At 42.6% G+C, this 13,257-nt stretch overlaps 1 protein-coding gene across 1 annotated transcript in view; it reads right to left on the bottom strand.

Annotated features, from left to right (window-relative positions):
- Positions 1-8,956, bottom strand: part of HECW2 (HECT, C2 and WW domain containing E3 ubiquitin protein ligase 2) — a 218,184-nt gene extending 209,228 nt beyond the window's left edge. The window contains 1 exon segment of the mRNA XM_042446267.1: positions 8,545-8,956. The gene's annotated coding sequence lies outside the window, so the exon portion shown is untranslated.
- Positions 8,957-13,257: the final 4,301 nt, after the last annotated feature.

Below are 13,257 nucleotides of genomic sequence, written 5' to 3'. Positions count from 1 at the left end.
GCCAGAATTGTTGCTCATAATATGTTAGCTTTCCAATTACACTGTTATGCAAGGTTGTCTATGATGGTGAGATGCCCAAAAGAGTTTATCTACCTATTCAGCCATGAAGCGAACTGAGTGATTTTGTGCCAATTGCTTTTCTCTTTCTGCTTAAACTAATCCCACAGAATCATTGTGCATGTGGGCAAAATGACAAGCCCCTGATCTTGGATGAAATAGCAAGGCAGGAATGCATACATATCTATATACCACATTTAATTAAGGACTTAATTCTTTGCTTAGCTTTCAAACAAGTGGACGGGAAAAGAAAAATGTCCAAGAAAGTTCAATAAAGTTCCCTCACATATGTTTGTGTTTGTGTTTTGTTTTGTTTTTGGCATGTTTGAAGGTAATTTCATTAAAAGGAATAGATGCATAGTCTTTCAATAAATGTGCACAATACTTTGGAACCAATCCTTTAGAGATTTAGTACCGGTAATTAGGCAAGTCATGCTGTCTCAGCCTCAGAAGGAGGCAAAGACAAGCTCCCTCTGAACAAATCTTTCCAAGAAAACCCTGTAATAGCCTTAGGGTCATCATAAGTTGGAAACAACTTGAAGGCACACAACAGCGGCAACAGCAACAACAATAACAGCAAACATGCATAGGATGATACTTCTTGTTGCCTAACCTCTGGATTCAGAGAGCATCACCAGTTGGACCCACAAATTTTATTTTATTAATAAACATGTTTATATTGTCATGGTGTTATTATGTTATTTTTAGACAATATTTGTGACTTTATGGATGTTATAAAGAATCACAACATCCAATATAGTAGATTATAATCTGTTATGTGATGGTCCTGCTTTCCAAATACAGTACCTGTCCCTTTAAACTCTACAGCTCCCTTGGCTGAGATAGCTGGTATCCATATGGCCCACCCAAACTGCATCACATCAGAAGTATTTAGTCTATTAGGGCTCTCCAGAGCCATCTCCTTTTTAATTAACACCTTTCTAGCCTGTCTCCTAGAAGCAAAAGGTGAGAAGAGCATCTTCCTGGCCACATGCTGGTCTCTGGATTGGGTCTACCTGGGAGGCCTGTCTTCCTGGCCAACTACCATAAAAAGAAATAATGTGCCCTATGCTCCTTTTCCAGCCACCAGACTTCTTTCCATCCAGTAATGCTTTGCATCAATGTTATCTAGACAATTATAGTGTATTAGCATTCTCACATCCCAAGAACTAAGCATAATATTTGTTTTAATTCTTTTTTCAAAATACCTGTCTGTTTCTCCTCCTTCCCTTATTTCTTTCTTGAAATGAAACTCTTTTCCCATGAAGTTCAGGCCTGAGCTTGGAGGAGTCTCTGACAAAAATCAAAGGAGAACATCACTTCTCACCACCCCAATCTGCTTGCAGTTACTTTACCTATATTTGTCAGAAGGGGGAGGTGAGGGTAAGACCAAGACAAAATTTTCTTGATTCTAGGGCAAAAGACAAGACGGTACTCTCTATTCCATATACAGAGGCACCTGAACAACCAACTGAATCCTACATCAGCACTTACTTCTAAAGACTTTTCACCATGTTTGAAGCTAGCTTAAGAAGGACCAGCACTCTTCTGTCCTCCAAGGAAAAGGAATAGCTAGGAAACTCAGGAAGAAGAGTGGGCAAAAGGAATTGCTGTTTCCCAACTTCGACCACCTGAGAGCTACCTCACTTTGCTAAATGGAACGTCTGGCCCTGGAGCCCTTACTCTTGGTTCTAGCTGATCCCAACCTGTATACTGCCTTTCCTCCCTAGCCACACCTAGAGCAAAAAGAGAGGTGATAACATACACCTCCTTAATGACACATAAGTGTGCTCAGCTGGCCTACCACACAAAGCGGTTATGCCATGGTTTTGCCACAAAAGAACATTGGTTTACTGTCTTTGTTTTAATCACTATCAACATTTAAATCTCACTAAACAAGTACCCTGTACTTCAGAATGGCTGGCAAGGGATCTTATTGCCTGGCGGGCAGCCATTGTCAGTAGTCAATAGGTTCCTTAAAAGGCATCATGGGCATGGCTGGTTTTCCTTTGGCTGATGTGTGTGTGTGTGTCAGGGGGAGTTCTTTAGTACAGATCCTTTATCAAGACAAAACTAGCAGAAGATGGATAACATCTTGGGCTGCATCCACATTGCAGAAATAATCCAGTTTGACACCACTTTAACTGCCATGGCTCAATGCTATGGAATTCTGGGAATTGTAGTTTATTGTGGCACCAAAACTGTCTGACAGAGAAGGCTAAACGTTGCACAAAACTACAATTCCCAGAATCCCATAGCATTGAGACATAGCAATTAAAGTGGTGTCAAACTGGATTATTTCTACACCGTGGACAGCCCCTGACACATAGAAGAGCAAATGTATTTGTCATATCCGAGTCCATTCAAAGGGCAGGATTGTTCATACTTAAGTTCAGCTTAGAGAAATTATCAGTTCAGTTAGACAGCCATGTTAAACCAAGATAAATATTATTTTTAGACAATATTTGTGACTTTTTGCCTAGGCTGGTCAAGGTTAGAGGGGCCTTACCGGATTACATGTCCACATACAATATCTCTGTTTGTGTCTCTGTCTGTCAGAGGGGGGAAACGCCACCTCAGAGTTTTCCAGCTGCACTTATCAATAATTTCACCACACATTAACTGCTTCTAATCCCTTGTTGATCAAGTTCTTGGTACACTCAAGATAGCTTGAAGTAATGGTCACTGAGAAAACCCTTAAACCCTGGGAAAGCCCTTTTTCCAGGGACACCTTCTGAATTCCATGTGACTGCTAACATTATGCAGCTAATTCCATCTAAATGTTAATTCTGATTCATTCGTTAACCTTAGTTTAAAAATGTATCATTGCTATGGACCTCAAAGACAGGGACAGTTAACTAGAATGACTTAATTTAATACATGATAAACACACAGCATCCACATACTGACTTGGCCTACAGTACTAGCAAGACTTCATTCATACTGACTGATAACCCTTTCCCATTCCTGCATATTCCCAAGCCCTCTAGCCCATGTCTTGGGAAAGAGGCAAGGATTTATTTCACATGCTGGGGATGGAAGAAAAGAGAAAGACGCCTGCTGTTTCCCACCTTCAACAAATTGTAATGAAAGTGAGGTGCACAAAGATGAATGAACAAATGAAGCTGTGCTGCATCAGACCAAAGCACTGGGCCACTTATTCATGCACTGTCTACCCAGCCAGGCAGTTCGGCTGTTAACTGGAGCAGGATCCAGGGGTTAAATCTTCTAACTGCAGAGCATGTACTCTGCATTATGGCTTCTCCTCACTCCATTTTCAGCAGCATTTTTGTTCTGGGAAAGCTAATGATACTCACCCTCTGTTCTGCTATCATGTGGATTAGTGTATGCCTCTTTAAACACAGGATCTGAGGTTTTGTTAGAGCCAGCAGTGGACCTGTGGTCCTGCAAATATTGCTGAGTTAATCATCACTAATTCAGGCTGATGCTGACAGTAACTGGAATCTCATGATATCTTGGAGGGCCACAGATTCGTCATTTTGGCCTTAGACCTAGAGGAATCATGTGGCAATCTACATAGCATTTTATCTTAACTGTTGACAGCAGGGCTTTTTACAATAGCAAAACAAGATTCTATCTAGGATGAACTTTGAGCAATTTTATCAAGGATTATTTTTCTCTAAAATGGATGTTTTAAGGAGGATTGTTTATTTAAGGTATGATAGCCAATGTGGTATCACGGTTGAGTGCTGGACTAGGACTCTGGAAAGTTAGGAATCAAATCCCCATTCAACCATGGGAACCCAATGAGTGACCTTGGCCCAGTCACATTCTCTCAGCCTCAAAGGAAGGCAATGGCAAGTTTTCTTGACTAAATCTTGCTTATAAAAAACGCTATGATCACGTCACCATAAGCCAGAGTCTTCAACAACAACAACAACAACAATAACAACAATAAAAGATTTAAATTAAGATACCTGCTTAACTCAGAGTTAGGTTGATTCAATTCAGCAGGACTTACATCCATACAGGCACAGGATAGTACCCAAAGGCTTTGAAATGGCTTACAAATAAACATAATGGCAATTAGATGTAGCATGTTGTCAACACTGCACACTGAGAGCATAACATTGGAAGGGCATTTCCCACCTAGCTCTGACAATCCCAAATGGAGATATTTCATGGACAAGACTCAGGGAATTGAAGTCAATGCAAAGTCAAGGTCCAGCTGAATGTCATGCCAACATGTTGGGGAAGGAGCTTAAGTCTATGCTAGCCAGCTATGCCTCTGTCTCTGCCTCTTTCATTGGCACCCCTCCCTCCCTCAGTTCAATGCAGGACTATCTGGTTGTTCATTTGGGATGCAAGCAAGTCTTTAAAAAAAACCTGACATACAAATTGGCTGACTCAACATTTTGTGTGCTATTTCACAAAAGCATCAAGCAAGAACATCAATTTAAATAGGAATAGGAGTTAATTATTTCTGACAGGCATATCTATGGGTCCTGGAAATGTATTGAACTAGGTGTTGATTCAGAAAAGTATGGTCTAAGTAATGTGATTGGAACAAATTTCCACCACTTGATATCTGAGCAGGGGTAACACAGCAGTGATGAAAGCAACTAGGAACTGACAGGTGTAACACAAAAACTCAGGTCCTTTCACACTACACAACTGTAGTGCAATGATTCCACTTTAGCTGCCATGGCAACATCCTGAAAAATCCTGGGTTTTGTACTTCAGGGAGAGGCATTTAGGATTCTCATGCAGAGTTCCTCATGTGCCTCTAACCAAACTACTGTCTCCACAGGATGCTTTAATGGCAGATGAAGTGGATTCAAAGTGTTATAACTGTGCTGTGTGAATAGGTGTGATGGTTGTGTGTAAAGGACCCTGGAGTTCCATATCAATATATTCCATCCACATTTATCACCATATAGGACACAGTTAGGAAACAGATGACTCTCCAAATGTCACTGCATTACAGTTCCAACGTTCTTCACCACTGGCTGTCCTAACTAAGGACAGAATCCTGGGCACAATGTATCTGTTGTACTACCATATATCCTTTTCCAGCCATTTCAGGAGGAGATATCTAGTACCTCCTCCTTACACATTGACTATCCAACACAATGCCAGCCTGAAGGCATAGAGCTCACCTTCTTCCCAAAAGCCAGTGTCTGGGGTACAGGGAGCTCACAGGCACTTTCTGGCTGCAGTCAACCAGCCTGAAAAAGGGGAATAAGCATCACGCTCTTTGGCCTCTCTTGGTACCTTTGCATGCCCTGGGACCTTCTTAGAGGGATTGGGCAGCCAGTATCAGTGGACACCCAACTAAGGCACTTGGGTGTAGAATTCCATCCCATCAACACTTAAAAAGGCCTAGGTCTGATGGGAGTTGTCCAACAATATCCAAGAGGGCACATAATTCCTACCCCTGATACAGTAGCATCAGTTGATCTAAGAGGGGAGGGGGAATGATTAAAATCCATGTAATCCACTTTGATGAGAGTCAATGTGATGTAGTGTAATGCTTTGAGTACTGGTCTATGTCTTTTGAAATCAGGGCTCGAATCCCTGCTCAGCCATGGACCATGGACAAGTCACACTTTCTCAGCCTCAAAGGAAGTCAAAGGTGAGCCTCTTCTGAACAAATCATGCCAAGAAAGCCCCATGGTTAGTTCATCTTAGGGTCAACATAAACAACTTGAAAATAAGCAACAACAACATCTCCTTTGGTACCTCCTTTAATATATACATCACATTACAGTGATACCAAGGTAGGAACAGTGATGGCTGTTGATCCCGTGTCATTGGAGCAGTGACTCTATTCCAGGTTTTAGCTAGCTTCAAGGGACTTGTCCAAGGTTCTGGATCTTTTTAAGAATAGGTTTTAGTACCATGGTCAGCTCTTTTTAAACCTGGATTAAAACAGCATGGATTTATCACCACATTGACAGGGCATTAGGCATTAGGTGCTACTGAGCAAAACAAAACAAATAGCTTCATTTATATACCGCTTCATACTGAACTAACAGTGTCTGAGTGGTTTACAACTGTATGCAAATTTCCCCCAACAAGCTGGGTACTCATTTTAGTGCGCTCGGAAGGATGCAAGCCTGAGTCAAGCCAGAGCTCTTTCGCAGGTATTGAACTCACAGTCTTATGGTTTTGAGCAAGAGAAGCTTTTCCAATGAATAATGCAAACAGGGCAACTCTAAGGGTCCCTGTACACTGTAGAAATGGTGCGGTTTGACACCACTTTAAGTGCTGCATCCTATAGAATCCTGGGATTTGCAGTTTTGTAAGATCTTTAGCCTTCTCTGCCAAAGGGTGCTGGCGCCTCAAAAAACTACAGATCCCAGGATTCAGTAGGATGAAGCCAAGGCAGTTAAAGTGTTGTCAAACTGCATTATTTCTACAGTGCACATGTACTGTAAGGGACAAAATAATATGGATGGGAGGGAAAGTGCATCTGAATTAATCCAAAAAGAAGCAGTTAGGCTGCAAGTTAATTACAAAAAAAAATAAGAGTGAAAATGATGAACAGATATTTTCCCAACTAGAGAAACTCCATCATAGGTTCTGCTTTACAGTTAGGTCAGTGGTTTCCTAAAATATGAAATAGGGGAATAATCTCTGATTTTGGCAGGTTGTTCTCTCTCTCTCTGCTGCTGCTAAAGAAGTAATTTGCTAAATGCATTGGATGAATCAAGAGATCATCTTAGAGGTCAACAAGAAAACCCTTATCAATTTCTGTCACATTAACATTTTGATTCTCAGATTTAAGGGAGTACCTCTTCACCCCTAAAAGCAATCAATGAATGCACTTGTTAAATGTTTGTGTAAGCATTTGGTGCCACTTGACATCAGGGAAATTTTGCCATCATTATTTTAGGATAGTTTTCCTTCTTCCTCTTCCTTTTCCTTTAAAAAACACTTTTATAACATTTATTGAAATTAGCATAGTGTTTGTTACTACCACTGGCAGGCTAACAATAAATGGGGGGGGGGGGGAGATCTCCAAACCAGTAACTTCATATATGGATTTAAGTAAAGCCAAGTTAATAGGGCCCATTTTTTTTATATTTTGTAGAGAAGAAAATTATGCATTGATAGTTTAATAAGAATGTTTGCTGGCACAAAAGTCTGGTTTCTTATAACGGTCTACAAGGGGGAGGAAATCTACTTTTCAATACAGAAACAAACCGTATACCTCTAAGTAGTCACACACAGTCTATTGATAGCACCCAATTACATAACTACTACCATCCTATCCAAAATGAAGGGTTAGCAACACCATTCACCTTCCTGAGGAAAAATCCTTTCTTGATGTTTTTGTTGACTCTTTGTGCTTTTCAGCACATTTTTTTTCCAGAAGAGGCCAAAGAAAATCAGTCCCACCAAGAAAGCAACATCTTCAGGAAAAGTGAATTAAAATCAATCCACAAGACTCAAAATAACAAACTAAAAATGTTAGCACCCTGTTCGTATCGTTCCACGGGCAGCTTGCATTAAGCTGTATAATATGTGGTCCGACCCAGACATCTAGCTGTTTGTATTCTAACGCCCAGCAATTGATCAAAGACCATTGATCTAAACAAAAAGGATAAGCTGCTGAAGGATTGCCTGCCACTGGTGTGTATGTGCAACAGAAGATGCCGAAATACTATAAACAAAGCCATTGACATCATGCACCCTTGAACTGCCTCTCTTTTCCTGTAGATTTCTTCTGAATCTGACTGCCCACCACAGGAAGCCTGGAACGCCAAATGTTTCCATCGATTTGGTCAGAGATGATTTGAAGTACCGGCCTGGAGAACAATTTTATTAGTCGGTTGCAGTGTCCACAGCATAATGACGGGTTCCAGGGAAGCTAACATGACTTGTCTCCAAGGAGGAAACCTTTGTGCAACCAACCCCAGTGTGTGTGTATATATGTGTGCGTATATATACGCACACATGGGTGCACACACACGCACACACACCTATACACACAATGAATCCTGTAAAGCCAGGGTGGGCTCTGACACCTCTGCCATTCCACCTCCCATAGGAAACACTGAAAGGCTGCAGTCTGCAGGGGGGTCTCCATGCCCCTGATAGGCGGTGCATCCCTGCCACAACATTTTTCCCACTCTTCCAAAGAAAGGATGCTGCTAAGACTTACGGAAATGACCTAAGAAGGCCACCCTAGATTTCCTCTCCCCCACATCAAATATATATATATATATATATATATATATATATATATATATGACTCATTTCAGCCTTGGAGATGATGTGTGTTTTTCTTCGGCTGCTGTATGTAGGGAAGAAGGGAAAAGGGCGGCGGTGCTCCTCACAACCCCCATCTGCCAGCAGCCACCCACACCACAAGCCAAGCAGCTGTTTCTTTACCTCCTTCTCTCCTTCCCTCCATCCCTTCCCTTGTTGTCAGGAGCAGAGAGGCCAGGCAAAATCCACAAGCACCTCCACCACCTCCACCTGGGCATCCCCTGCCCAACTAAGACCCTTTTAACTCACCCCCAGAGGTGCCTTCTTGAAGAACCAGCCCTGTGTGGCAGGAAGGAGGGGGGGCAAAGGGAAATGTCAGAGCAGCTGAGGCTGGCAGAGGGAGGGATTTTCCAGCTCCTGGTTGGAGAGGGGACTCCTGCCTGCCTTGCCCTCCTTCCTCCATGCACCAACAGCAAACAGCAGATCTCTGGTCCAAGGATGCTGAGGAGGAGGAGGAGGAGGAAGAGGGAGGGGACCTGAGAGGACCAGGGACCCTCTCTCCTCTTCCTCTTCTTGGACCTGAGAGGGAGGCTCCCCTCTTCTTCTTCTTCTTCCTCTTCTTCTTGCTCTGAATCAGCCTCCCAGCAGCACCAGCCTCAGTTGTTCCCTCTCTGCCTCCTCCTTCTGCTCCTGCTTCTCCTCCTCCTTTTCTGGCTGCTGCTGGGAGCTGGCATCTTTCTCTTTACACAAGCCAAGCCCTTCCAGAGGAAAGAGAGAGAAGGGATGAAGGAAGAGAGGGAGGGTGCCTTGTATGTAGGGTGTGTGGGTGTCCCTTCTTCAAAGGGTGACCCCCACAGAGGTCCTCCTTTCCCAGGGCCTGTCCTACAAAGAGGGGGGCAAGGGTGTCCTCTCCTTGCCAAGGGAGAACCAGGCACCACAAAATGGAGGTGACAAAAAGGGAGAGGACACGACCAAAGGAAAAGCTGAAAAAGACTCCCAGCAATATTGAGTCCATGCTTCTCAGTCAGGCTGGGGAAAATAGAGGACACGACCAAAGAAAAGGCTTAGGAACACTGCTGTAAATGTAAATCCATGCTTCTCAGTCAGGCTCCAAAGGGAGGATGTGTAAGGAAAATGGAGGACCACGACCAAAGTGTAAAGCTTATTTAGAAACACTGCCAAAAATGTAAATGCATGCTTCTTAGTCAGGCTCAAAAGAGAGGATATTCAGGAAAAATGGAGGACACATTCAAATAAAAGCTTTAAAACATGCATATAAATATAAACCCCTGCTTCTGAGTCCTGCTCCAAATGGAGGACGTTTTGGAAATTCCTCCTGGAAGGAAGGAGGCTGGAATGGAGAAAAGGTCCTGGAAAAGGTCCTGGAGCAGGTGCCTAGTTCCCTCTGTGTCCTCCATTTCAGCCACCTGCTGTCCAGGAGGGTTGTCAAAACGTCCTCCATTTGGAGCAGGACAAATAAAGGGGGGGTTACAGGAGGGTTTTGAGCTTTTGTTTTTCTTGCCTGTCCTCCATTTTACAGGTGCTTTGTCCTCCTTTGCAGTGAGGACATCTAGTCACCTCAGGCTGATTCCAGTTGAGCTTCTTCCCTGGGTTGGGGGTCCCTCTCACACAGAGAGAGAGAGACTCTCACTGTCAAATCTCACAACAATTGAGCAGGAAGGACCTGCCTTCCCTGCTGCCACACAAACACACACACAATGCTGAAGCCCAGTTAGGAAACCCATGTGAACACCGCCTCTGCAGCATCTGGAGAATATTGCAGGAGAGAGCAAGGGTGCCAAAGCTGCATGACAACCAGGAACACCACCCTCTTGGTGCCCCCAAAGCCCCTCCATAGGGCAAACCCCACATGTCATAGTGGAACATCTCCCAGGGAGTGACAACCTGGTGCAAATTCTCTTTGCAAACCCCTCTGAGGAGGTTATCGCACAGGGGCGAACTGCAAAAATCCTGTACAGAAACGGGATTTAAAAACCAGAGGGGGAAAACCCCCACAAAAGTGAATAGTTTTTCACACATGACGGGGTTAAACCATTGTCCTCATTCCCACTTACAATTAAATCGGTTTCTGATCCAAATTGATAAATCGATTCGTGGTTCCCACCACATTTGCTCCGATCACATTTTCTGTCATGGAATCAAATCAAAATAACCCACTTATGGTTCCCATTCAAAATAAATCGGTTCTGTTTAAACTGGTTCCTGAGGCAGATAACCCATTTGCACTGGAAGCAATTCATTTTAAGCCGAATTGTGAAATCGAATCCGATTTGGTTCTGGCTCCCACTTGCGATAAATCAATTTTGTGAAAAGGAAGAGGGAAAAACCAGCACCTTTTTGACGTGAGTTAAATGGGTCTAGAGCATGCCCCCCCCCTTTCGGAATCACTTCAGCGATTCAAGGCACCACAAAATGTAGGACACTTAGGGAAAAAATTAAGGTCATTACCATAAAACTCATGTAAATATTAATTCATGCTTCTTAGTCATGCCAAAAATATAGGACCTTTTGGAATTCCTCTTAGAAAAGCAGGGCCTCTGGTCACCTTGCTCTCCTAGGGTATGACAACCTTGGCAGAACATGACCCCAAGCACAAACTCTCTTTGCAACCTCCTCTGCAGGGTGTCTAGATGTCCTAACCACAAAGGAGGCCAAGGCATCGCAAAATGTAGGACATTCAATAAAAATAGAGGGCGTGACCAAATAAAAGCTAAGAAGACTCATATAAACGTAAACTCATTCCATGTGGTTTATCTAATACTGTATACAGTTGGCTCTCCACATTTGTGGCTTTGATTTTTGCAGATCTGATTATTTGCAGTTTTGATTAACATGTTGGTCCTACAAGCAGCACCCATCTAGAACAGGCATGGGCAAAGTGTTGCTCCCATGGCTGTTTCTGTGGCCCCAATAGAACAAAATATGCAATATACACACGTATACACATACATACACTCCTAAATGCCCTCTGGGATGTGGAAGCCATTTCCACCACATTTGGAGGCCTGAAATCATTCAGGAAAACTGAACAAATTATGAAAATGCTTCACAGAGGGTGTTTGGGGGCAATAAATATTTATTTATTTATTTATTTATTTATTCAGTGGGCAGTGCAGCCCTTCCATAGTTGTGAAACAGTGTTTCATCCCAATCTGGCCAATTTCAATTTCTGAGAGGAGAATTTGGGACACTTTTAACAAATCAGCACCTTAAATAATGCCTTTAAAATTATTCTGCAATTGATTCACTGCTCTTCTGATATGGAAACCACAGGCCACTACTGTCCTCACTGTTGGTTGTGTTGGCTAAAGTTGATCGGAGTGTGGTTCAACAACATCTTTGGGTGCCTTTATGTCATTTCCAATTTATGGCAACCCTAGGGCAAACCTATAATGGGTTTTTCTTGGCAATATTTGTTCAGAGGAGGTTTTCCATTGCCTTCCTCCGAGGCTGAGAGAATGTGACTTGCACAAGGTCACCCAGCGGGGTTTCATGGCCAAATGGGGGCTTGAACTTTAATCTCCAGAATCAAAGTCCAACTCAAATTGCCCACCTCTAGTTTAGGACATCAGATATTAACTCTACTTAAGCATCAAATAAGGCTGCAACATAGAACCAATTGAAAAATATTTATTTCATTAATTAGTTCCTTTCCATTTTCCCACGTGTTCAATATGAATGCAAATATTTATAAATATTAAAGTTATGTATCAGACAGAAGTCAGTTCACTCCTGACCCTCTTCATGGGATTATTGTGTGATGCTGCTTATTGACATATATATACATCTTTCAAAATAAACAAAGAAGCTTCATTTATATACTGCTTCATACAGCCTAAGCGGTGTCTAAGCAGTTTACAACTGTAAGCTAATTTGCCCCCATCAATCTGGGTACTCATTTTAGTGACCTCAGAAGGATGCAAGCCTGAGTCAAGCTTGAGCTCTTTTGCTGGTCTTGAACTTGCAACCTTATGGTTTTGAATGAGTGGCTGCAGTACAGGCATTTAACCACTGCACCACCAGGACTCCTTTCCCAAAGAACACAAGAAAAACACAAAGAGAAAGTATTAAATAACTATTCATTCTTACTCAAAGTCTTTATGTACCTGTTCAAAAGTCAGGGACTTCAAGGACTTGTGTCCAGGTAAAATGGACTGCAACCACCCCTCATGCAAGGAGATCAGATTAAGGAGGATAATCTCACAATAGCCCTATGAGTAGAGTCAGAAGAGACCTGACTTCAGTTGACATGGGGCCCTTCCACACTATACAGTTGCAATACTTTGATTCCACTTGAACTGCCATGGCTACATCCTCTTGAATCCTGGGGTTGGCAATTTGGTCAGAGGCACTAGAGGACCTCTCTGGCTGAGGATACTAAATGGCCCACCCTCGACTGCCAGTCCCAGGATTCCACGGGATTCAGCCATGGCAATCAAAATGGAATCATACTGTTATACAGTAATTGTCTAGTGTGAAAGGATCCCAAGTCACTTTTTTTAATCCCAACAATTCACTGGTGTGTCTGGAAATGACAAGATTACAACCCTGTAGCACTTACCTGAAAACAAGCCACATTGACCAGAGGGTGCATCTACATTAGAAATATTGCAGTTAGACATCACTTTAACTTCCAAGGGTCCATCCTCCAGAATTCTGAGATTTATAGTTTTGTGAGGGACTCTTTGGCACAGAAGGCTAAAGACCTTGTAAAACTTCAAATCCCAGGATTCCACTGGACAGAGATACAGCAATTAAAGTGGTGTCTAACTGCATTATTTCCACAGTATTGAAGCACCCTTGGTGAGACTACTACTAACTGGACATGTAAAAGACTGAACTGCAAAATAGATTCTGTATTTCTTAATAGAAAGGTCATAACTGATCTACAGTATGTTAAGTGATCGTAACTAGGTACACTAATTTAAGGGTATTTGAAGTGCTTCACTATCATCATAGTTCAGCAGTGCATGCTACTATCTCAGCAAATAGCAGCCATTT

Source organism: Sceloporus undulatus, chromosome 1 (genome assembly GCF_019175285.1).
Source record: "Sceloporus undulatus isolate JIND9_A2432 ecotype Alabama chromosome 1, SceUnd_v1.1, whole genome shotgun sequence".
NCBI classification, from domain to species: domain Eukaryota; kingdom Metazoa; phylum Chordata; class Lepidosauria; order Squamata; family Phrynosomatidae; genus Sceloporus; species Sceloporus undulatus.
The sequence above is the reverse complement of the archived record's forward strand: the minus strand, read 5'-3'. Positions and strand labels throughout refer to the sequence as shown.